Source organism: Callospermophilus lateralis, unplaced genomic scaffold, assembly GCF_048772815.1.
Source record: "Callospermophilus lateralis isolate mCalLat2 unplaced genomic scaffold, mCalLat2.hap1 Scaffold_91, whole genome shotgun sequence".
Lineage (NCBI taxonomy): Eukaryota > Metazoa > Chordata > Mammalia > Rodentia > Sciuridae > Callospermophilus > Callospermophilus lateralis.
This window is the reverse complement of record NW_027517238.1, coordinates 533032-557861: the sequence shown is the minus strand read 5'-3', so window position 1 is coordinate 557861 and position 24830 is coordinate 533032. Positions and strand designations below refer to the sequence as shown.

Below are 24830 nucleotides of genomic sequence, written 5' to 3'. Positions count from 1 at the left end.
GGGGGAGGGGGGAAGGGTGGAGGGGGAGGGGTGGAGGGGGAGGGGTGCAGGGGGAGGGGTGGGGGAGAGGAAAGGAGGGAAGATGGCGGCGCGGGGAAGGGTGAGGGAAGAGAGGGGGAGGGGAGGACGAAAGGGGGTGGAGGGGGGGAGGGGGTGGAGGGTGGAGGGGGTGGAGGGGTGGAGGGGGGAGGGGGGAGGGGGAGGGGTGGAGGGGGGGTGGGGGGAGGGGTGGAGGTGGGGTGGAGGGGGGGTGGGGGGGAGGGGTGGAGGGGGGGTGGGGGGGAGGGGTGGGGGAGAGGAAAGGAGGGAAGATGGCGGCGCAGGGAAGGGTGAGGGAAGAGAGGGGGAGGGGAGGACGAAGGGGGGGAGGGGTGGAGGAGGAGGAAGGAAGCTGGATAAGCTAGGCCTATACCCCAGGGCTCCAGTAAGTCGCTTTCGCCTGCCGCCTGGGCGACATCACCGGGGAGACCGAGCGGCTCCTCACGGCCGGGCGCTTCACCGCGGCAGAGGCATGGCGGCGCCCCTCAGCCCCCCGCCGCCTCCTCCCGTCAGCGCCCGGGGCTGGGGGGTGAGGAGGGGGACGTCTGAAGACGAGGTGTTGGGGCAGGCTCACCCAGATCCGAGGAGAACGGCCGCTTGGAGACTTGGCGGCCCGGCCTTCCTTCCTTGTCCCCGGGGCTTTCTATTCTGAGGTCCCCACGCTGCTGCAGCCCCAGGCTCCGCTCCACGCCACTCCCCACGCCACCGCCGCCGCCGCTCGCTCCCGGCCCCGCCCCCGCCGCTGCCCGGCCAGCCCCGGAGCAGCCCAGTGCGCGCAGCCGCACTGCGGCCCAGCGCAGACTGCACTACACCTACCGCTGGGCTGGGGGGGGTGTGGACTAGTGTGTGCGGTGCATGGGGCAGGGGGCCCGGGAGGGGGGCGCACGGGCGCGGAGCACGCGGCTGCGGAGGGTGGGCACGGGCCGGTGGGCCTGGGGACCGCACCGCTATGGGCCAGTGGGCCTGGGGATAAATCTGCTATCTCTGTTTTAAGTGATAATCTTTAGTTGGAAGAACTGAATTTTATTTACTAAATTTATTCCTGTGTAGTGTACTCAGGAAATCTGTATCCTATTTTCAGAATTTGCTGTTCTAAAACTTTATTTTTTCTTCCTATAAATGCCATATATGCTGATTGCAGAAAATTTTTTAAAGTGTGGAAATCTATAAAGAAGATAGTAAAAGGGCTTATAATTCTCAACATGTTAATGTCTTTCTTCCAGTGTTTTTATAAGCATTTACTTTACTTCATAGCTTACACAGAAGATACAGTTTTGCTTCTTGCTTTTTTTCCCCCTTGCTCATATATATTATGGGCCTTTTCCCACATCATTACAACTTATAATTTGCCAGAGAATGTTTTTGTGTGTAGCTTTCTGGAGGTCAGCTTGACTGATGTGGGTTAATATTTTAAAATTGCCCTTTATATTTTGTGATCTCTGTTATCATTTTTCTATGTAGTTTTAACATTTACATAGTATTTAATGACGTTTTGTATAACACCCACACTGCTTCTTTTCCCCCTTTTTTATGGTATGAGGAGTTGAACCCAGAGGTACACTATTCCTGAGCTTCATTCCAGTCCTATCATATTTTAATTTTTTTTGAGATAGGGTCTCACTAAGTTGCTGAGAACCTCTATAAGTTGCTGAGGCTGGCCTTGACTTTGCGATCCTCTTGTGTCAGTTTCCAGAGTAGCTGGGATTTTGGGCATGTCTTGCCACGTCAGGCCTTACCTCACTTTTCAGAACAGGTTTCTTTTTCCACTTGTTTGATATGCCACTTTTATGCTTTTTTAATCATAAAACTCAATTCTTATTTCTACTTGGTTAATTTCTGAGATAAGAATATTTTTAATGCTTCTTATTAGATACTGCCAAATTGCTTCTCAGGTTGAATCTATTTCTTGATATTTAATTAGTATGGTTTATGATTCAATTTCTGGATTCCTGAAAAAAAATGTAAAATTAGTGCTTTAGTATACTGGTTTTCCCCAAACATACTTCAGTTAGAAAATAGAATAACATTTATTTGGAAAGTTAATAGAATTTTATGTAAGAAATGAAATGTACCTGGCCAAGGTGGTGCACTCCTGGAATCCCAGTGACTCCAGAGGTTGAGGCAGGAGAATCAGAGGTTCAAAGCCAGCCTCAGCAATTTAGCAAAACCCTAAGTAGATTAGTGAGACCCTGTCTAAAAATTTTAAAAAGTTCAGGGAGAACTAGGAATATAGCTCAGTGGTTAAGCACCTCTGGAATCAATCTTTGGTACCAAAAAATAAGAAGTCGAATAGTGTGAGAAACTTAGGACACTGGAATAATTTTTTTGTTCAATTCAGGCTGTGAAAAAAAATCTCTTGAAATGAGAACAATAGACTTGATGGGAGCTGTTTGGATTATTGACAGTTCAGAAATAGTCCTAATTTTCTGTTTATGTGTTTCAGAGATGTCTCTGAGATAACTGGATTTCCTGAAATGTTAGGGGGGCATGTGAAAACCTTGCATCCTGCAGTCCATGCAGGTAAGTGATATTTTCAGTTTAAAACAATCAATGGTTTACAAGAATATTTAAAACTTTATAGAACAAAGGAGAAAGAAAGCAAGTCATAAGCTGAAAAAAAATTACTGCTTGTTAGGTTATATTGGTTTTGTCACATCAACTGTCAAATTTCATACTGCATTAGAACCTGTTTAAAATCTGCCTTACCTTATTACATTATTAATTCAGATTATTTACTTTTGCTTGCTCTTACTCTTGTCTTAGTAACTACTAATTTAGAGTGTTGTACTTCCTATTGGAGTTACTGAAAATATTTAGTTTTTATAGTATAAAGTATAGACTTTTAAAATCAGAAGATACCTGATTTTTTTAAAAAAATATTTTTTTAGTTGTAGATGGATCTTTATTTTATTTATTTATTCTTATGGGGTGTTGAGGATAGAACCCAGTGCTTCACACATGCTAGGCAAATGCTGTACCACTGAGTTACAACCCCAGCCCCCAAAATACCTGATTTTTAAAGGATATTTCTTGGAGTGCTTTATTCATTTGCCTGACACAGTTAATTGCAAATAAACAAAAATGGTAATAAATAGTATATTGCTACCTTGTCAGTTGCAGTAAAATTGGGCAAACAAAAACTGGAAGGCTAATGATCATCAGAAAAGCTGTTGACTTAGGGAGCACCTGGACTGTGATGGATTTGACACTATTGGTATAAAATTTGTTTTGCAATTTTTACATTTGTTACTCAAGAACCGTATATTAGGTACTGATCCAAGAGATTTTTAAATATACTCACTATTATTTTTTGCTCAATAACTCTTAAACTGCATTTTGTCTTTATATAATTAAGAGCATTAAAGGATTTAACTTGATTGATGGGACTTCATTAAATTAAGTACCTTCTTGTTTTCTGAACTTAATCTTTCTTTAACTTTGTTGAATTAGGAATCCTGGCTCGTAATATCCCAGAAGATAATGCTGACATGGCCAGACTTGATTTTAATCTTATAAGGTAAAAATCTGAAGTTGAACTTTTAACACATCAAGAAACAAAGACAAAGAATATGCCAAACCTGATGTTCTTCACTCTATTTTTCCTTCACTGTAAGCCTTGCAGAGTCCATCTTTCTCTCCCCTCCTCTCTTCCCCCGGTTCCTTTCCTCTACTAATACCTCTTCAGTTTTCCTGAGATCCCCTCACCTTTCTTTTTCTTTTTCCTCTTTACCTTTCACATATGAGAGAAAACAACCCTACACTCAACCTTTGACTTTTCACATTTCAGCCCCTGTATATTTTCTTTACAGGGTTTTTAGTTTAGGTATAAACTTAGGTCATTGATTCATTTTAAATTAATTTTTATACATAGGTGTGAGGTAGGGGTTCAGCTTTACTTTTTTGCATGTGACTGTCCAGTTGTCCTGCATTATTTGTTGAATAGATTTTTTTAAATCGTCATTGGGTGGGCTTGGTCTGCTGTGTTTCTATGTTCCATTATGCCAACACTACTTCACTACTGTAGCTCTGTCTTATGTTTTGAAATCAGCAGCTGAGTTTTCCAACTTTGTTTTTTTTTCTCAAGATTATTTTGGGCTCGGTGTAGTGGCCCACACCTGTAATCCCAGAGACTCAAGATGCTAAGGGAAGAGGATTGCAAGTTCCACTCCAGCCTTGGGCAATTCAGCCAGTTCCTGTCTCAAATAAATAAATAAATAAACGAAACCAGGCTAGAGATACAGTTTAGAGCACTTGCAGGTTCAATCCCCAGTTCTAGAAAGAAAAAAAAATGATTGCCCATTCAGGGACACTTGCATTTCCACATAGTTTTTTAGGAACACTTGTCCATTTCTACAAAAAAAAGGTAGTTGTAATGGGATTGTGTTCAATCAATCAATAGGTGATTTGGGAAATGTTGCCATTTCAGGAGTATATTAAGTCTTCCAACCCATGAACATGGGATGTCTTTTCATTCATTTCTGTTTTTCTTCACTTTGTTCCATCATTATTTTGTACCTTTCAGTATGCAAGTTTTATATGTTAAATTTATTCTTAAATATTTTTATTCTATTTGATGCTATTGTAAGTAGGTTTGTTTTTTGAATTTCAGTTTCTGATTGGTCCTTGCTAATGTATACAGTTGCTTTTTGTCTATTAATCATATATCCTGCAACCTCCATGCATTTTTTTTTATTGGTGCTAGTAGGTTTTCTTGTGAGTTTCTTGGGATTTTCTGTATATATAAAACATCATGGCATCTGTGTGTGGGGATAACTTCACTTTTTTTTTTCTAATCCTGAGGATGCCTTTTTTTTTTGGTGAGTTTTCCTGACGGAAACCTCTAGCACAATTTTGAATATTAGTGATAAGAAAGGCTTTTCTTTTTAAGTATTGGGGCTCGAGCTCAGGAGCACTTAACCAATGAGCCACATCCCCTTGTCATTTTTTTTTTTGAGACAGTTCTGGCTAAGTTGTTGAGATTGGCTTTGAACTCTAAATTCTCCTGCCTCATTTTCCTGAGCTTCTGGGATTACAGGTATGCACACTGCTCCTGGCTTGCCAGGTGCTTTTTTTGTGCATCTATTGAGATGATCAGATTTTTTTTTCTTTATTCTGTTAGCATTATATTAACTGTTTTTTCTGTTTTAAGAATATTTTTTAGTTGTAGCTGGACACAATATCTTTATTTATTTTTATGTGATGCTGAAGATCAAACCCAGTACCTCATAGTGTAAGGCAAGTGCTCTACCACTGAGCTACAGCGCCAGCCCTTAACTCTTTTTTTTTTAAACTTACCCCAACTCCACATTATTGGGATAAACTCAGCTTGCCATGATGTATAATTTTTTTCTATTTTTGTGGATTCATTTTGTTAGGATTTTTTGTGTCAACATATATAAGAGGTAGTGGTCTGTAGTTTTCTTTGGACACGTTTACCTGGTTTGGTATCAGGAAATAGACTTAATAGAATGAACTGGGGGATTCAATCTCCTATTTTCCCAGAGTTTTTGATCATTTTCACTGCTTAAACATGTTTGACTCAGGAGCCTGCCCACAGGAATTTGAAGTCCAGAGAGTGGAAGTCTACTTCATTAGTCATTTTAAAATTATTTCTGCATTTTAAGTTATTCTTTTGGCCTTCCTGTTAACATCATTTTTGTGACCACTCTGAAGGCAAAACAAGTATTTCACCTTTAGAATGTTCTATTGTTTTTCATCATCGTGAACAGTCCATTGGTAAGTAAATCTAAATTTGAACATCCTAGATAAAAGTGATCACAGTCTAAAATGAGGGTGTTATTTGTAGTTTGGTGTTTTCCATTTCTGTTGAAGTGTTTTAAGTTTCTGATGGCCTGATGAGGTTACCCAAGTGGTTCCTTGGAGGGACCACTGTGTGACCAGCTGGACAAGTAGACCTTTTAGCACAACTTTTTAGAACTTTTTAGAACTCTGAATGTCAGGCTCACAGTTTGTAATTTAGATCTTTTTGGCTTTGATCACGTTTCTAGTACTTACCTCTTCCTAGATAAGCTGTAAACCACATAAGCTGAGTCTTCGGTGACGCTCGCTTCTCTCCTTTCTAGAGTTGTTGCCTGTAATCTGTACCCCTTTGTGAAGACAGTGGCTTCTCCAGATGTAACTGTTGAGGAGGCTGTTGAGCAAATTGATATTGGTAAGTTAGAGAAACCATTTTGAGGACTGACTGAGGAAGGGATTATTTGAATTCTAATGAGATTTTCTTTCCATTATTAGTGAAACAAAGATAGTTACTTCTCCAAGATTATCTTCTGGATAATTATAACTTTTCTGTTTTATTATCTATTTGTGGTATGGAGTTTTATTTAGGTATTTTTTTCCTTATTTGTTTTCCTTTTTAAGTCAAGAATTAAAGATAATTTTGTGTACAGTGAGTATAAAGATATTTTTTTGTTGTTGTTCTTGAAAGGTGGAGTGACCTTACTGAGGGCCGCAGCCAAAAATCATGCTTGAGTGACAGTTGTGTGTGAACCAGAGGACTATGTGACAGTGTCCACAGAGATGCAGAGCTCCGATAGTAAGGACACCTCTTTGGAGACGAGACGCCAGTTGGCCTTGAAGGTGGGGGATGCACTAAAGTTACATCTGAGCCAGGCATGGTGGTGCAAGCCTGTGATCCCAGTGACTTGGGAGGCTAAGTCAGGAGGATTGATGGCAAGTTCCAGGGTAGCCTCAATAATTTAATGAGGCCCTAAGCAACTTAGTGAGACCCTGTCTCAAAATGGAAAATAAACAGGGCTAAGGATATGACTTAGTGGTTAAAACCCCTTGGTTCAATCTCTGATACCCCCAAAAAAGTGATGTTTATCGAGTACAGTGTTTGCCAACCAAATTTATTCAGTTCTTGCTTAGATATATCACCTAACAAGGCTTTGTTTGGAACTGCTATCCTTTTGTTAAAAATACAATCTACCAAAAAGAATGAAAGACAACAGGAAGGGATCAATTGTAGAGTTATTCGTTGTTTGTGTCATGTTTGTCTCTTGCACAGGAACCAGGTATGCAGTTTGCTGTGTGCCTAAAACTCTCTTATCCCTGCTGTTAGTGTCTCACAAAGCTTACACCTTTTGTAGGCATTTACTCACACAGCACAATATGATGAAGCAATTTCAGATTACTTCAGGAAGCAGTACAGTAAAGGAGTGTCTCAGATGCCCTTGAGGTATGGAATGAACCCTCATCAGACTCCTGCCCAGCTCTACACACTGAAGTCCTGGCTTCCCATCACAGGTAAAGCTTAGTGTTGTGTGACTGTGCTGTGTATGGATACTTGTGTGACTTTCTCTGCATTGTACTGATATGAGTCACATTTAGAAAATAAGATAAATTATATAATACCTCTTGCAACTATCCAAAATTGGGATACCAGTTGGACTTGTGAAATGTTGAAGAAATCTGGGGTAGCAAAGAGGTCAAGTTGGAGATGCAGATTAGAATGTCCTTCGTATGTGGATGGATAGTTGTAAAGATGTGGGATAGGATGGGATGCCTGGGTTTCACAGGGGAGGATCAAGACCAAGCCTTGGGGTGCTTCTCCACTTGGTAGCAAAGCAGTGGAGGGACCAGTGGAGGAAAACCTACACATTTCGATGAGGTGGAATGCTTTAGAATAGAGGAAGGAGCAGTTTCCTTGGAATGATAGCTTTAGAATCCATTTGAAGTGGGCCAGAACACAAATTTGAGGTTTGGAAATAATGATACATAATTCTTCAAACAAATTAGGATTTCCATTGGTTTCTAGAGTGAAAAGAGGGTTTTCAGTGTTTGTTCTTGATGTGGACTGTTGGAACAAGTCCTTGGTTAGGGAGAGTGGAGAACAGGCAGAGAGAATTATAAGTGTGGCAGCTTCGGAGACCAAGCACTGATAGAGCAAGAGCAGCCTTGTTCACAATACAAGGGCACGCCCAGAGCCCACAGGCTGGCATCTTTGCTGGTGGGAAGGAGCAGGTCTTCCTGTCAGCTTTCTTTGTTGGCCTCAACAGCTTGGGGAGAGGTGAAGGGGAGCAGGATAAGATGTCTGTTAACTTAAAATGCTCTTCTCCTTCCCCTTCACATTCTTTCACTATCTGTTTTTATTCTACCTCAGGTACATTATGTGTCTAACAATACTCATGTCTCCATTAACTCCATAACAGACACGACTGTCTTAACTAATCTCTGCTTTCTTTCTTGGCCTTCTTGTTTCAACAACAGAGAATCTTAAAAATGTGCAGCAGATGATGTCACACCTGCTTGAAACCCCTTTCAGCCTTTCCTCTTCAAGCACCTGCCCAGATCTATTTCCTCTGTAGTGTCCTCACCCCGCTCCCTAAAAAATACTAAAAAATGCCATGGGCATTTAAGTTCATCCATGTCTTTTCATGGCTTAATAGCTTGTTTCCTTTCATTGCTTAGTTTTTTTGCCTCCCTCATTAGCTTACTGAAGACAATGATATGGGGGAGAGGTAAGAAGGGGTCCTTTATTCACTGATGTATCCCAAGTGCCTGAGAAGCCACTAATGTGGTAGGCAGTTAGCAAACATCTTGTGCAAGGTTTTTACTTTTTTCAATAAGTCTCTACTATTCAAGATAACATGTGGGAAATGAAATCATGCAGATTTGTTTTTAGTTAGTGCTGGCTCACTGTTTGCTTATATGCACATCTTATGTTTATTCATGAGAGATACTAGCTCATGCCAAAGGTAGGAAAATAGTTAATGCTAGACTCTGAAGTTGCAGGCTCTTCCTAATTCTCCTTTCCTCCCACCTGCACCTCTTGCTTTAGCTTGTAGTATAACTTTTTCAATTGACAAATTGTAAAATTGTCAATATGTACTCTTTATCTATAATTACAACAATTATCTCAATTCTGAATTTACATGGATCTCTGACTGATTTCCAGTCTTGTCCCGATTCCTCCTGTACCTGAAACTCTATTGTTGATTGATGTCTAGTCTGGCTGGATCTGGTCCTCCAGCAGTGTGTGTGCCTAGCACCTGTGTATGAGTTCACGCTCAGCTGCTTTGTTTTTCTTTGTCAAGTTCCTATATGTTAGTGTCTCCTTGCTCTTAATTGTACTTTACTTGAAACATTTGTGTAGACTTGATAAGTTTTATTTTTTAAGGACTGTAAAGTGTGTGTGTGTGTGTGTGTGTGTGTGCACGTGCGTGTGTGTGTGTTTGTATACAGTGCTCAACGGAGTGCCTGGATTCATAAACCTGTGTGATGCTTTGAATGCATGGCAACTGGTGAAGGAACTCAGAGAAGCTTTAGACATTCCAGCCGCGGCCCAGCAGGTAAAGCACTGTGTTCCTGAATGCTCTGGAGCTGCTCACCATGTGTTTCCTTTAAAATCCTTTTATATGCTTTTGTATACTTGACACGCTGTAATGTGAATCTAGGTGTTCTGTGAAGGTTTCAGTGAGTCTAGTGATAATAGTATCAATATAATAATATCATAAAATACGATAACACATATAATTATTTGACTGTATTATGAGATAGGAAAATCAGGCCTTTTTTGCTGTGTAAGCATGATTTTATCAGTCAAATGTTTTTCTATGTTTAAAAATGAATCTTAATAAAAGATGAAGAAGTTGTTCTTAAGACACTTCATCTGTTGCTCCCCCCGCCCCCCTGCCCCAATACTGGGGATTGAACCCAGGGGCACTCTACCACTGGGCTACATCCCCAACCCTTTTACTTAAATGTTATTTTGAGACAGAGTCTTACTAAGATGCTAAGGCTGTCCTGGAACTTGCAATCCTCCTGCCTTAGTCTCACAAATTGCTGGGATTACAGGCCTGCATTACTACAACTTTTTATAGCCATGTATGAGATACCCTTTTGCTTCTGAATTTAAACCCTAATTCATATATACATATACATATACATATATATATATATATACATATATATATATATGTATATATATATATACACACACACGCACATATGTTATAGAATTAAGAATATACATATGGATACACACACATATCACCAACTTTGCTGACAGTACAACATATAATTATTTCTCAGTATTTATTACTTGTTAAAGCAATAGGAGCAGGGAAGAAATAATTGGTGTGTGTTACCAAGCAAAACAGAAACAGTCAATAAGGAAGTAGCCCAGCTTCCTATACACTGGGTGCTATCAAGTTTCAGTGACTCTGTTTGCAGAGGCTAGAGAGGAGATTAAAGCCCCAACCCTACCCTCCTGCTGCCTTGGTTCCCCCAGCAACTCTATTTTTGGTGTTCAATTTTGTGGATAAGTAGGATTTTATTTGGCACAGGTGGTAAAAAATGTGCTGCATAGACTAGACATTTAAAAGAGTCTTAATTTAGGAGTTGACTACTAGCAACTTGAGGCTTTAAGTTTATTGATTATTTTGTGGTTTTTGCTATAGGAGCTGCGGTTGGAATTCCACTCAGTGAAGATGAGACCAAAGTCTGCATGGTCTATGACATGTATAAAACCCTTACACCCATATCAACTGCATATGCAATAGCAAGAGGTGAGAATAATAGGATTTTTATTTTGGGGGGAGAAAAAGCAATATTTTATCTTAAACAGAATAAAATAGTGATGTCGTTGTTTCAGTATAAAATTTCAAGTTATATTTGTTTTTATTAATACTTAAGAATGAGTATGAGTACCTTGGAACAAACTTGTTCATAAAATTATGTTAGATTTTAATGTGATAAATGGAATTTTGTACATATAATTTGACATTGAATGCATTTTAATTATTATATGGTAAAACTATATATTACTTTAACTATAAAACTATATTGTTTTATATACTTCAGAAATATCTAATTCTTGAGTTTATTAACATGGATTTCATTGTAATTGTATAAAAGATTATTGAGAAACCTATTGTAGTTTATCATCTATAGCAGAGTCAACAAACTATAACCTTCAGACTGAATCCAGCCTGTTTCCTATATTTATAATGTTTGATTAGATCCCGGCCACATGCATTTTTGTGTATTTTTAGTGGCTGATTTTGAACTCCAGCTGCAGATCTGAGTAGTTGCAATAGAGACCACTAAATGCAAAGCTTAAAGAATGTTTACTGTCTGGCCCTTCACAGAAAAATTGTTCAGTGCCATTCTAGAAGGTAAAATTGATGAAAGCTTGCTGATTGCTTCAGTTAAATGACATTGATGGATCTGTTAATTGTCCTATGTAAACAATAAGAAAAACGGATTTTTATATGATCATATAGGCATGGTTTAAATGTCATTTTCTGTTCGAGTTTGAGTGAATACCTTATTTTTATTTTTATTTACAGGGGATGATAGGATGTCTTCTTTTGGTGATTTTGTTGCATTATCTGATGTTTGTGATGTCCCAACTGCAAAAATTATCTCCAGAGAAGTAAGTGGACATTCATGTATTTTGATCTGTGTGTAACTGAGTAAAGAATTATTCATTCATAGTGTTTTTTGAAGCTATAACCTATATAGTATTTATATTTGTACCTGCTATAAATTAGCGAAGTATATCATGTAGAATTTTCATATATTTTATGTAGTGCATGAATGCTTATTTTTCTAATTTTGAGATGTAGTAAATTGATTTTAAATGGATATCTGATGTTTGGGTAGTTTTTCTTTATATATGTAATTCTTTTAAGTTCTCTAGTGAGTATTATTGCCAAAGTTGCTGTTTCTGCAGAGCCGGGCCATCTTGGTTGCTAATGAAATAATGAAATACCTTTGGAGATCCTGAAAGAGACCATAATTGGCAAAAATATAAATTGATTTGAATACCTAACAAACATTCCATAAAGGTGATATTGCCATTGGTGTTGGGGAAACAGAAAAGGAAAATGTTATATCTCTGGTTGCATCTGGTCTGTTTGTCTTGCTGTGGAAGAGCAGGCTTTACCTGATGCTCTTGAACCAGGTCCTGACAGAGCCTGGGCTAGAACCTGTGTCACCTAGTGCAGAACATCACCTTGTGAAAAGAATAATAAGAATTGGGTTTTCTTCCTGTGGTATATGTAGTAGAGCAAACCCTCATGTTCTTAGTTAAAACTGAAGAAAACTAGCCAACAACAACAACAAAATTACAAGAAAAGCAAGGAGATAGGGTCAGTTGTAGAAAATAATTCTATTAAAATAAAGTTTAAAGAATTTTAGTATCAGCATTATCTGTTGGTAGAAACTTGTAAATGCTATAATATTTAAGACAAATAATTTTTGCTAGACTTTTCAGTCATTTTTTTTTTAAATATAGAAACTAACATTTAATGTACTTCTAGGTGTCTGATGGTATTGTTGCCCCAGGATACGAAGAAGAAGCCTTGAAAATACTTTGTAAAAAGAAAAATGGAAACTACTGTGTTCTCCAGGTTAGTGTTAGTGAAATTAGTTGGAAACATTTATTTGCTCTTATTTTGTGTTTCTCTTTCCCCTTGTTTAATCTTTCCTTTATGCAGACACCTTAATTTATCCCTCTCCACTGTGACATCTTTATCCTTAATTCTGCAGTTTCTTATTAATTTGGGGGTTTAAGGTAAGGATATAACTTCCTTTGGTAAGGATATAACTTCCTTTCTATTCATGATTTTTTTTAAGAATTTGATGTGGTTTCCTGTTCAAAGGGTGTGTTGTTGCATGAGAAAATCTCCTCATCCTTTTCTGCTATTCTATTTTATTTTTTAGAAGTAACTTTCTTGCTATCTTTCTTGAAATAGCATATACATATTTATCAAACAATAGCACTTGCATTTCTTTTTTTCTGTTTTCTTACTGAGACAGGTATACCCTGCTTCTGAGTTAGGAGTTTTTCCCATTCTATACATCTTAACTTACTAGCTAGTCACCAGTCACCTCTGCACACACCTCTTCAGTGAATAACTTGAAAAAGTCCTAGAAGTTGAAATAGGACTGAATCACAGGCTGTATATATTGATGATTCTGATAGATCCTACCCCTCTTAGAGGTCACACAACCAATTCATATGTTTATTTTTTTGATTGAACTTAGGGGTGCTTACCACTAAGCCATATCTGAAGCCCTTTTTATTTTTTATTTTGAGATAGTTTCACTACACTCCTTAAAGCTTTGCTAAGTTGCTGAGGCTGGCTTTGAACTTGCAATCCTCCTGCTTCAGCCTTTTGAGCTTTGCTGTATAACCAATTTAATGTGCTAATGGGCATTGTAAGAGTGCCTGTTTTCTCAGTATATCGACAACATTGTATGTTTTTAACTTTTTCCTCTTCACAGATAGGTGAATGTAGCATCTCATTGCAGTTTAAATTTCTCATTATGTTTGGAGTAACTGTCTTCATATTTAAGAGTATTTTTACTTTTTTTAATAAACTATTTTCTATCTGTTTTTCTGTGAGGTTCTTGAGGTCTTTCCTTACTGATTTTTATGAATTCTTCTGTATCAGTACGATCAGCCTATGAAAGTAAAAACTCATAATACAATTTCCCACAAGGTCTTATTAGAAAATCTGTAGAATTCCCAACTTTACATGCTGGAAGTTGCTAAGTGTACAGTTTATTGTTCCTGAGTATCTTAGGGGGATTGGTTTCAGTTCAAGGATGCTCAACTCCCTTTACAAAGGGTTCAAAATTTGAGAGAAGATCACAGTAAATAACAAATTCCCTTCCAGACAGCAAAGGCACAGAATGCCAGTTCTATTTTCTCCAACTTAACTTCTAATTCCAATGTTAGCTAGGTATTTTGTAATAGATTTTTAGAAAGAAAGAAAAACTAGAATGTAATTCCCTGCCCCCTTGGTTACTGGGGATTTAACTCAAGGGTACTCGACCACTGAGCCACATCCCCAGCCCTATTTTGTATTTTATTCAGATACCAGGTCTGACTGAGTTGGTTGTGCCTCAGCCTCCTGAGCCACGGGGATTGCAGGCATGTGCCACTGTGCCTGCTTAGAATGTAATATTTTTGCTATAGTAGTTAATGTAACTGAGCACATACGCTTCCTGGAATAATTGGTTTTATTTTAATTTTTTTTCTTATTTATATATTCCCCACACTTTTTTAATTGGTGCTGTACAGTTATGCAAAATAATGATTTCATTAACATTTGTATGTGCACATAATATAACAATATAATTTCGTCAGTTTTGTTCCCTAGTACTTCTCCTTTCCTCCTCCTACTCTCCTTTTCCCTCTCCCTGTGCCCTTTCTTTATTCTATTGGTCTCCCATCCATTTTGGAATAATTACTTTTCATATATTGTATATAAGTTGTAACTTAATACCTAAACATTTTGGAACAAAATATTGATGCCTGGGTGTAGTATTATATCTATATTAAAACAATCTCATGTTTGCATTAGGAAAATGAATGTAATTTTATGTAGGATGAAATCTTTTAAACATAAATGAAATGCAAAAATTTAAAAATGTGGACCTAATACTTTTAACTTTTTAAATTTGTGTCTTAGATGGATCAGTCTTACAAACCAGATGAGAATGAAGTTCAAACTCTCTTTGGTCTTCGTTTAAGCCAGAAGAGAAATAGTGGTGTCATCGACAAGTCATTATTTAGTAATGTTGTTACCAAGAATAAAGAGGTAAGTTTGAAAATATCTCAACTGAATGCTAGTAACTTTAGTAGGTCTGTTTTTAGCATTTATAAATTAACATTAAGGGCCATATCTGCAACTATATGCAAATGGATATAATCTTTGTACTGAGATGGATATTTAGGTTGCTTCTCAGTGCTTGTTCTCAGTGCTGTGATCAGTGTCATTGTGTAGATAGTTTGTATACTTGTACGGCTTGTTTCTTTGAAGGAGGAATGTATTAGGGTAATGGTGATTTGGGGAGGCTTATGTATTTTATCTCATTTAATCTCAGGGCACTAGGGGCAATGTCTGTCATCTCTTGTAAATATCACATAATTGTGACATTAGGTTCAGTTTGAAAATGTGCTTAAGTGAGCATGCTAAGTGACATGCACCTGTAATTCTAACAACTTGGAAGGCTGAGGTGGGAGGATCCCAAGTTCAAAGACAAGATCATTAACTTAGTGAGGACTAGGGATGTAGCTCAGTGGAATTGCCCGAGTGCAATTTCTAGTACCCCCCACCAAAAAAATATTGCCCAGCGTACACATTAGGAAAGTGGATGAACTATTTTTTATTTTCTGAAATAACTTCTTTTTCAATATTAGTTTTAGGTGGAAACAGTATCTTTATTTTATTTTTATGTGGTGCTAAGGATCAAACCCAGGGCCTCATGCATGCTAGGTGAGCACTCTACCACTAAACCACAACCCTAGCCCATGAAATAAGTTTTTCTCTTTTTTTGGTGATGGGAATTGAACCCAGAACTACACCCCCTGGACACTAAAAATCTTTATTTGGCTTTCAATTTGGAAGGATATTTTTCTGTATCTAAAATTGTGTGTACTGCTTTTTTTCCAGTGATTTGTTTTCTTTCTTTATTTTTGTGTTATTAAAAAATTGAATGTAGGGATGATTTGCCACTGAGTTAGATTCCCAGGCCTTTTTATATTATTGTTTTACTTTGAGAGAAGGTCTCACTAAGTTGCTGAGGCAAGCCTAGAACTTGGGGGTCCTTGTCCCTCAGCCTCCTGAGTTGCTGGGATCCTCAGTATGTGTGTACCACAGTGCCTGGCTTTTCTAGTGCTTTAAAGGTACCACTGCTTTGTTTTCTGGTTTGATTTGGTATGAAAACCTGGAGAGAGATTTTGAGGGTCTCGATGGTGGCATTTTGCTCCAGAAGGCCAAGTTATACTTCTGGCAGGCAAGTAAAAGGTGTCAGTCAAGAGTTGAGCTGATTGGAATGTGGGCTTCAGTTTGTGAGGACTGGTCTGTTGATGGGTCAGCTGTGCTCTGCAGAAGCCATGGGCATCCATTAGTATCCTCTCCTCTGGACTCCAAGTGTGTCCTTAGCTCTGAAGTTGGCAGCATCTATGCCCAGCTTATTGGAAAGTGCCTTGAGGGGAAACCATAGGTTGTCAGGCTTATATTTTCCTGCTCCAGTCTCTAGAATCTTTCCTGTCAGTATTTGCTGTTGTCTGAGCTCTGGGTCCATCTTTTTGTCATTCCTGGAAAAGGACTGGTCTTTTTGCAAGCGGTTTATTTACTAAGGAAGAAAAAGAAGTTCTCATTCATGAAGTTGCACCTAGAATGAAAATAAGCTTTAAAGTGTTTATCAGGATAGTTCTGTCTATTAAGCATGGGGTGAATAAGATATCTTTCTTGTTTTTCTTTATTGATTTAATGTATATTTTTTCCTTTTATTATTAGCATTGCTTCAATGCAAAGAAACATGTAGACATTGTACATAGGGATATCTTTGAGCCCTTGGGAGTTCATTCTTTATCAGGTCTGTGAGGTTCTGAAATTTTCACATAGAAACAGTATTTTGCATTAGCATTAGAGGATCACATTTTTTTTTAATTTGAATCACTTTATTGACCTGGTTGGTTAATTTTTTTGAAGAAATTTATTTATTTTGCAATGCTGGGAATGGAACCCAGGGCGTCCTGCATGCTAGGCAAGTGCTTGTATCCTAATCCAATGTATTTTTTAAAACATTGAGTGGGTATGGACCTAGATTCCATGGTAGTTATGTTGGCAGTTGTTCCTGTTGAGAGTGTCACTTTTTCAAGTTTTGGGTTTTTTTTATAGGTCCAGATGTATTGGACTGATTAATAATTCAGCAATTTTTGATAGGTTTTGTGTCTGAGTATTTTTTATAAGGGTGGAGGGTATGATCTTAATTTCTTAACCATTTTTTTTTCTTTTTCCAAAGTATTCTTAGTAGAAATTTGGAAATTTAAGGATGAGAGTGATAGTTTCATTTTTCTTTATATTCTGATTCCTCTGTCCCTCTTATTTTACAGCAAATTTTGTTAACATTTGTGCTTCAAAATCATTAGTTTTTATTACTAAATCTGGAACAGGTTCAGTCCTGCAATAGCTGGACAGTGGAATGAGTGTGTAGTAATATTGAACATGTTTGAATTATTTTCTCTTTTCCCATTTTTCTTGAAGTGCTTCAGTTTATTAGATTCTCTCACTCTTACCACTTTTTCTCATTTCCTCATATTCCTGGCTCTAACTCAGAAAAGCAGTTTTATATTTGAAGGTAGACACCTCGGTGGCTGGCTCTCATTATTAATCTTTCCTGGAACCTAAAGAATCAAATTTGTAGTTGATGACTCAGATAGCAGATAGAGATAAGAAAGTACATATAACATTAGTAATCTTAGAATAATAAATCTTTCATAAATTCTAAAAATGTTTTTAATCAAATTTTTAATTTTGAGATTTAAAAACAAAATTGTAGGTCCACACATGGTTGTAAGAGTTCCTATGTCCCTTTTGTCCCCTTTGCCCTAGTGATAACTTCTTGCAGAACTACATGTAGTCCAGACCTATAGCCATAAAGTTGAGATACAGAACATTGCCATTACCACCAGGGTCCCTCCTGCTGCTCCTCTGTAGCCAGACTCACTTTCCTGCTGCATCCACCCCTCCTTAACCTTGGACAACTGTTAATCTGTTTTCCCTTTGTATAATTTTCATTCGTTGTACGCTTGTGTGCTGGGTTTTCCGTACACTTAATTTTCATTTTGTTGGTTAATTGCTTTGTGGCATGGTAATTGTAGGTTTAGTTTTTAAAAACAGGCCAAGCATTTCTCAGAGTGACTATACCATTTCACCTTCCTACCCACAACAGATGAATGATTCAGCTTCTACCAACTTTTGGTGTCACTTTTTACCACTGACTTTAAGTTTAATGTACATTTCCTGATAACTCATGATGTTAAACGTTTTTTTATGTGCTCATTTACCATCTGTATACCTTTTTGGCAAAATGTCTTTTGTATCATTTGCCCATTTTCTAATCAAATTGGCTTATTGTTTTTGTTACTTTGAAAATTTTTTTAATATTTTACAGTTCTTAACCAGTTATATAGTTTGCAGGTACTTTCTCCGAGTTTTTAGTTTTTCTTTTCATCTTCTTAATGGTCTTTCACAAAAGAGAATCTGTGACTTTGGTGAAATCAAACTCTCCATTTTTCAGTCACTAACATTTCAGTAAGCTGCAGCCATATCTTGTGTCCACTTAGCCTACCAGTGTGGATCACTGTCCTTTTTTTCAGTTCATGTTCACTCTTTCTATTAAAGATGGTGGCATTTTTGACTGTGGTACATATTGTTGTATTAGGGCGGATAGTTCTGCTCACCATATTCTCAGCAAAGCAGAAAAGGATCCTATTTGATTTTCCTGGAACAGCTTTGGCTGTTGCACCACAAAGGTCTGTAATAGCTGTGAAAATTAATCTCAACCATATTCCTCAACATAAATTTTACCATGTCTTCAGAGAGTGAAAGGTATTCTTGTCAAGAAGATATCATTCGTCAGTTTGGGAGTGCAGTATTTCATATCTCACATGATGTACATGAGCTTAATCCAGAGTTGCCACAAAATGGCATTAGTTTACATCTGTGACACCTTGGGCTTGTGCCAAGTTCTGCCATGAATATGTTAAATAGTTGATCCTTTTAGTAAAACATGGTAGTGGATAGCCAGGACAATTAATTTCACTCTGCCATTTGAGTGGCATAACTACATTAAAGGTCTGTTACTTTAACTGGCATGGAAGAAGCTTAACATTAAGTTCTAAAAGCCTGATGTGACTTCTCCATCCTGTGTTTGTCTCAGGTGCTGGAGTCTGCCCTCAGAGACCTCATCGTGGCCACCGTTGCTGTCAAGTACACTCAGTCTAACTCCGTGTGCTATGCCAAGAACGAGCAGGTAACCAGGCTATCAGATTCACCTCAGGGGAACTGTTGTTTTACAAAATGATATTCAAATATCCATCTGCCTCTGGTACTGGACAGCTTGAAAGGGAACGCTTGCCAAGTTTTTTTTCTTCTGGATTTGTCAGTATTTACTCCGCGCCTTGGTGTAGACTGTTAAAACTAATGATGATTAAGAAGGAGTTTTGGAACCAAGTACTAAAATTAGTTGTGGTGCTTCTTGCCTGGAATGTGTTGGATCAGTGAGCTGTTGAAAATCTGGTTCCTTCACTTCCCTTCCCCCACTGTAATACTTCCAGTGGAGAGGAAGGAAGGTCTGGGACCCTGCAGGCTCTATTTTTTGCAGCTTTCTGGGTATTTTCACATTCTTATTTTTGTTTGTTTGTTTGTTTTTGCAGTAATGGGGACGAAACCCAGGGTCTTACATATACAAGGCAAGCGTTCTGCCACGGAGTGATATCCTCAGCCTTTTATAATATCTTCCTTCAAATCTGTTGTATAGAAACACTTCTAGAGAGGAGTTCCTCCACGCTTTTAAAATCAGGTCTATTGGGGTGTGATCTGTACACAGTAAAACTCAATCCTTTTAAAATGTAGTTAGACCAGTTTTCCCAAGGTGTACCATTGTGTGACCACTGCCCTAGTCAAGATGCAGATGGTCCCAGACATTTAGGATTTGGGGGCTTGATGAGGGTGTTAAGCATGCCCAGATTACCATTCTGTTTTTCACTCTCAATACAAACTAAGATATTCAGTACTTCAGTATAGAATAGGCTTCAGGTATATGATGTTGCACATTATAGCTAATGTAAGTCTTCTGAGAGTGTGAGGTAGCCATGCTGTGCCATGGTTTTCAGTAGGGTAGGTGTACTTAGGGGCTTACTTTGTTCTTGTTGTTGTTGTTCTTGTTGTTTTGGTACAGGGGAATGAATCCAGGGCTGCTTAACCACTTTATACCCCCAGTTTCTTTTTAATTTTTATTTCTGAGAGAGAGTCTTGCTAAGTTGCTGAGGCTGGTCTCAAACTTGGAATCCTTCTGCCTCAGCCTCTGCGTTTTTGACTTAAGATCTTTTCAGCTTCCTGAGGGTTTATTGGGATATAAGCCCACTATAAGTTGAAGAGCATCTGTGTTGAACATTTCTTATTTATTTATTTTTAAAGGATCGAACAGAGAGAGAGAGACAGACTCTTCTACAGAGGAGGGGGGCCAAGTTGCTGCCCGAGGGAGTAGGGATGTCCTGCCCTTTATAGATTTTAGATTTGCCTTGTTCTCATGCCCTGTCTTCCCATCCTGCCTAAATGACTCAAAATGTGGAGTGATCCGAGGGCCTGAATGAAGCCTCTAGGGACTGCTCACTAACATCTCCTTGAAGGGAGGAACAGTTCCCTAGTGGCAGATAACCTTGTCAACAGGTTGGGGGAAGGGAAAGTGCTTTGGAGGTATTATTTCCTTCTGAATTAGCCCTCATTTTCCTGACCCAATCATCCATTACTGAAGCTGACTGTCCTTTTGCCCCTCACCCCCCAACTACCACAGTCTCCCTTTTGGTTAGGGAACCCTTTACTCCTACAAGGGGAAGTGGACCATGACCACTCTGGCTGCTTGGGGCTGAGAGGGGGCAACATGGGCAAGCAGTCTGAGTTTCCCTTTTAGGAATGTTTTGGGGGTAGTCAGGGGGGGTCCCTGGTAAAAGCCTGGTTTGGAAGCAACAGGTTGTAAAGTTATCTGGGAAGTGGGTACTTCTCTGAGAGAAACAAAAACACATGAATGCTTGAAAGAGATTAATACATAATAAATGTTGGAGCATCCAGAACATGTCAGTGAATATCATGATGATGACAGAAACCCGTAATCTCTCACCAGGAGGTGCAAGAGCTAAGAAGCTGTTCCCATAACAAGGCCAGTGAGGACACAGCCTCTATTTGTGAATGTGAATCTTTAATATTAGTCACATTATCAGAGTTATCAGGAGTGTAAATGTAACAGTTTTTATAATGTCATAGATGCCCTTATAATAGTAGTTAAGAAATATAATGTCCTTTGACTTTTGTAAAATATCTCTCTATTGGCATAACCTCTGTGTAGGAAAGATCTGTTACTTAGGGCTAGATGATCATAATAGCAGACACAGTTCAAGCCTGAATAGGAGAACATTTCTTACTATTAAAATAAACTTCCCTGCATCCAAACCACAGAATGCAAGATTGAACTGGTTTATCATTAAGGTCTCTCCTAACTCGAGGGTGAACTTGATTTTGCTGTAGCTTCAGCTCTATGGGGAGCCCTTTCGTTTCAGAGTGTCTTCAGCTTGGCTCTTGACATTTGTTAAATTATTTGGTCCATAAATTCAGGGGAGGGTATAAGCAAGAGAATATAATTAGCATGTGACCTAAAAGATCCTTTAGTGGTTGCCAGAGGTTAAGATTGCCAGTCTCTGGTAACAATTTTGGAAGGTGTGGCTCTTGATGTCTTGGACTCAGATTCTGATAAAATCCAGTAAGGCCATGTAGAATGATTGCTTCACTGCTGACATCCTTTGAGAAGTAAGGTTTGTTTCACTAGGTACTCATTTTAATGTCTATCTTCCCAGCTTGTCGGCATCGGAGCAGGACAGCAGTCGCGGATACACTGTACACGCCTGGCAGGGGATAAAGCGAACTATTGGTGGCTTAGACACCATCCACAAGTGCTCTCAATGAAATTTAAAACAGGCATGAAGAGAGCAGAAATTTCCAATGCCATCGATCAGTATGTGACTGGCACTGTTGGCGAGGTAAAAGGATTGTCATTGGGTTCTGATCAGACTGTTGTTTACCCTTTTATGTGTAATAGACTTCAATTTCATCACTAGAGAGAAGACATTTTTCTTGAAATTCTGTATTGTTTACAACTGAAGCTTTTTACCATTTTTTTGTACCCCCTCTTACCTGTTTTATCCCCCCTCCCCTCACACCAGTCCCTTTTGTTTTTTATTTTGAGACAGGGTCTCACTAAGTATCTCCTGTCTCAGCTTCCAGAAGTTCTGGGATTGCAGGTGTGCTGTTCTTGGCTCACTTCATTGTTTTTTATCCTTTTTTGAAACCCCAGAGCTACTGTTTTTTTTTGTTTGTTTGTTTGTTTTTTAAGTTATAACCACTGGTTTAAATCTGGATGATTGTACTTCCTTTGTGTACAAGCTTTTCATGACCAGGATTGTTTTTCATCCATCTTGAGGTGCTGAGCATGAGGCTTTCTGCATGATAGGTGTGTATCCAGCAATAAATACAATTACCTGATAGCAGGTAACTAGTGGCTTTCTTCTTGTCCCAGCACCTTTCTAACAAGCAGCATTAACAGCTCCATATAGTTTTGTTGTCTTTCCTGTTTTTTAATGCCTTCTGTTTTAAAGAAGGCATGTGGGAGGTTTTAAATTGCAAACATCAGGTAGCCTGCCAGAGGAAAGGATTTTAGCCGAGTTTCTGGACACAGCAAGTGCTTAACAAAATATCGGATAGAAAATGGATCTGGTAATCAAAAACCAGGTGTTCTTTTGAATGGGTGAATTGACTATGCTAAAGTGTCCATTCAGGACCAGGAAGCAATTCAAGTGTCATTGAAGAGTGAGGTTGCACACTGTGCCCCAAGTACTTAAAACACTCTTCTTTTTCACTTTGATACTTGGAATTTTCAGTTTGCTATTACCCAGCAAACACCTACTAACAGTCCTCGAAGAATCTTTATGTAGGAATAAGAAGAAAAATATGCTAAAGTCAAAACGGAAGTACTCTTTAAAATTTGAATAACTGTCATGTCTGTGCTGCTTCAATGTTATCACAGACTGGCTAATTTATACCATAGAAACTTACTTCTTATAGTTTTGGGTGTTGAGAATTCTAATGTTAAATTGCTGACAGACTTGGTGTCTTGTGAGGGCTAATCTGTGCTTCAGTGATGACACCTTTTGGTGCATCGCTGGCAGTGGTGGGACAGATACTGTGTCCTCACAGACGAAAGAGGTGGACTTGCCCCCTGAAGCCATTTCACAAGGTACTAATTCATGACTGCCTTCATGGCATAATGGTCCCACTTCTTAGTACCACTGTATTGGGGACTAATAAATTTGGGGTTTATACAAACATTTAAGCAACGTGAATGGTGTTTTGATTTGTCTATATCTGACTTTATACCTGAGTCTAAAATTGTGTGGAAATGTAGTGCTAGACTGTTACCTGTTTCGTAGATTAGATATGGAGGATTGCTTTGGAAACCCTTTGGCAAATGAATTTCTATTTGCTTTAGTACAGGGATAAAAAGTAGTGGGTTTAACTTAAGAGATTTGAGAGCAAATATTTGGAATAAACTGATTTAGAAAGTAAAAATGATATAGTCTATATTTGGTAAACTTAGAATCACTTTTCTTCCTTAATGAAAATGTTTTTAAAAACATCAAAGAACTCCTTAAAATATGTCTAGTTGTGTCATTAAAATGCCCAAGTGCGTTTCTGTCCTTGTTGCTTTGCTCTTCTTCAGTTAGAACTAAAGATGGTGTTGGACTAACTTGTCCTCACTCCCACCAGGGTGAAGATTTGCTGAAGTGGCAGGCGCTATTCGAGGAAGTCCCTGAGTTACTAACTGAGGCAGAGAAGAAAGAGTGGGTGGACAAACTAAATGAGGTTTCGCTCAGCTCCGATGCCTTCTTCCCTTTCAGGGATAATGTTGACAGAGCTAAAAGGGTAAGTAGGAATTGTGCATTTGCATTGGATTGAGCATCATGTAGAAATGATTTCCAAAGTCCTGCTTCTGATTTTTAAGTTTCTTGGAGTTGCATATGATATGTGATATAAACCAGTACTACCTAGAGGATTATTTGACTTCATCATTTGATGTGTGGATCATCCAAATGCTGTTCTTTGGCCTGTATGAATGAGATTTCATTGGCTTACGCTCTGTGTAGGGGGATTTTGTTTTTTGCATAAACTGGTTTTGAAAATCAATACCAATTTTTCCTTCAGAGTGGTGTGGCGTACATTGCAGCCCCTTCTGGTTCCGCTGCTGACAAGGTTGTGATTGAGGCTTGTGATGAACTGGGAATCCTCTTGGCTCATACGGATCTTTGACTCTTCCATCATTGATTGTGTCACACGTCGGTGGTGTGCTCGTGTGTAAGGGAATAATCATGTGAAACTTTGAAAATACCTTTTTAGAAAATAAAATATTTTAATGATTAGATCTGTGGTTTTAGATGGTTGGGTTTTATTTACCTGAAATCTACTCTAACACTGGCACTTTATGCATGGGGGTTTTTGGGCAGAGCACAGGAGCATCCCTACCTGTTGGAGCTTGGCTCATCCACAGCATTCCCTGAATGAAACAAATCTGCCAGTGAGCCACAGAGGCTGAGCATGTGAGCAGATGTAGTTGGACACAGTACCTTTATTTTTTTATTATGTGGTGCTGAGGATGGAACCCAGTGCCTCACACGTACTAGATGAGCATTCTCCCGCTGAGCCACAGTCTTCCGACATGGGTTTTTACCATACTTCTAGGTGGCATGGTGTTCTACTTCCTAAACAATCAGCAAATTATCCCCGATGAACTGGACCCTTAGAGGGGATTCATTACTAAGTTATGTTGACTCTCTTTGTGGATAATGCTAGTGCATACTTTTCTTTTATGTGGGATGGCCATAATTTTAGGAGCCCAAGATCTCTTCCTTTTGGTATTTTTTGCTTTGTTTTGTGGGGTTTGGTTTTTGTTTTGTTTTGTTTTTTGGTGCTAGGGATTGAAGCCAGGGCTTCTTGACTACTAAGCCACATCCCTAACCCTTTTTATTTTTACTTTGAGACAGATCTTGCTAAATTTCTTCGGTCCTTGCTATGTTGCTGAGGCTGGCCTTGAACTTATGATCCTCCTTACTCAGTCTCTGGAGTCACTGGGGTTGCTGGTGTGCATTTCTGTGCCTATCAACCTCTGTCCTTTGGAACGACATAGAAAACAAAAGAGAG

At 38.8% G+C, this 24830-nt stretch overlaps 1 pseudogene; it reads left to right on the top strand.

Annotated features, from left to right (window-relative positions):
* The first annotated feature begins 894 nt into the window (after positions 1–894).
* Positions 895–23957, top strand: LOC143387393 (bifunctional purine biosynthesis protein ATIC-like; annotated as a pseudogene).
* The last annotated feature ends 873 nt before the right edge of the window (positions 23958–24830 follow it).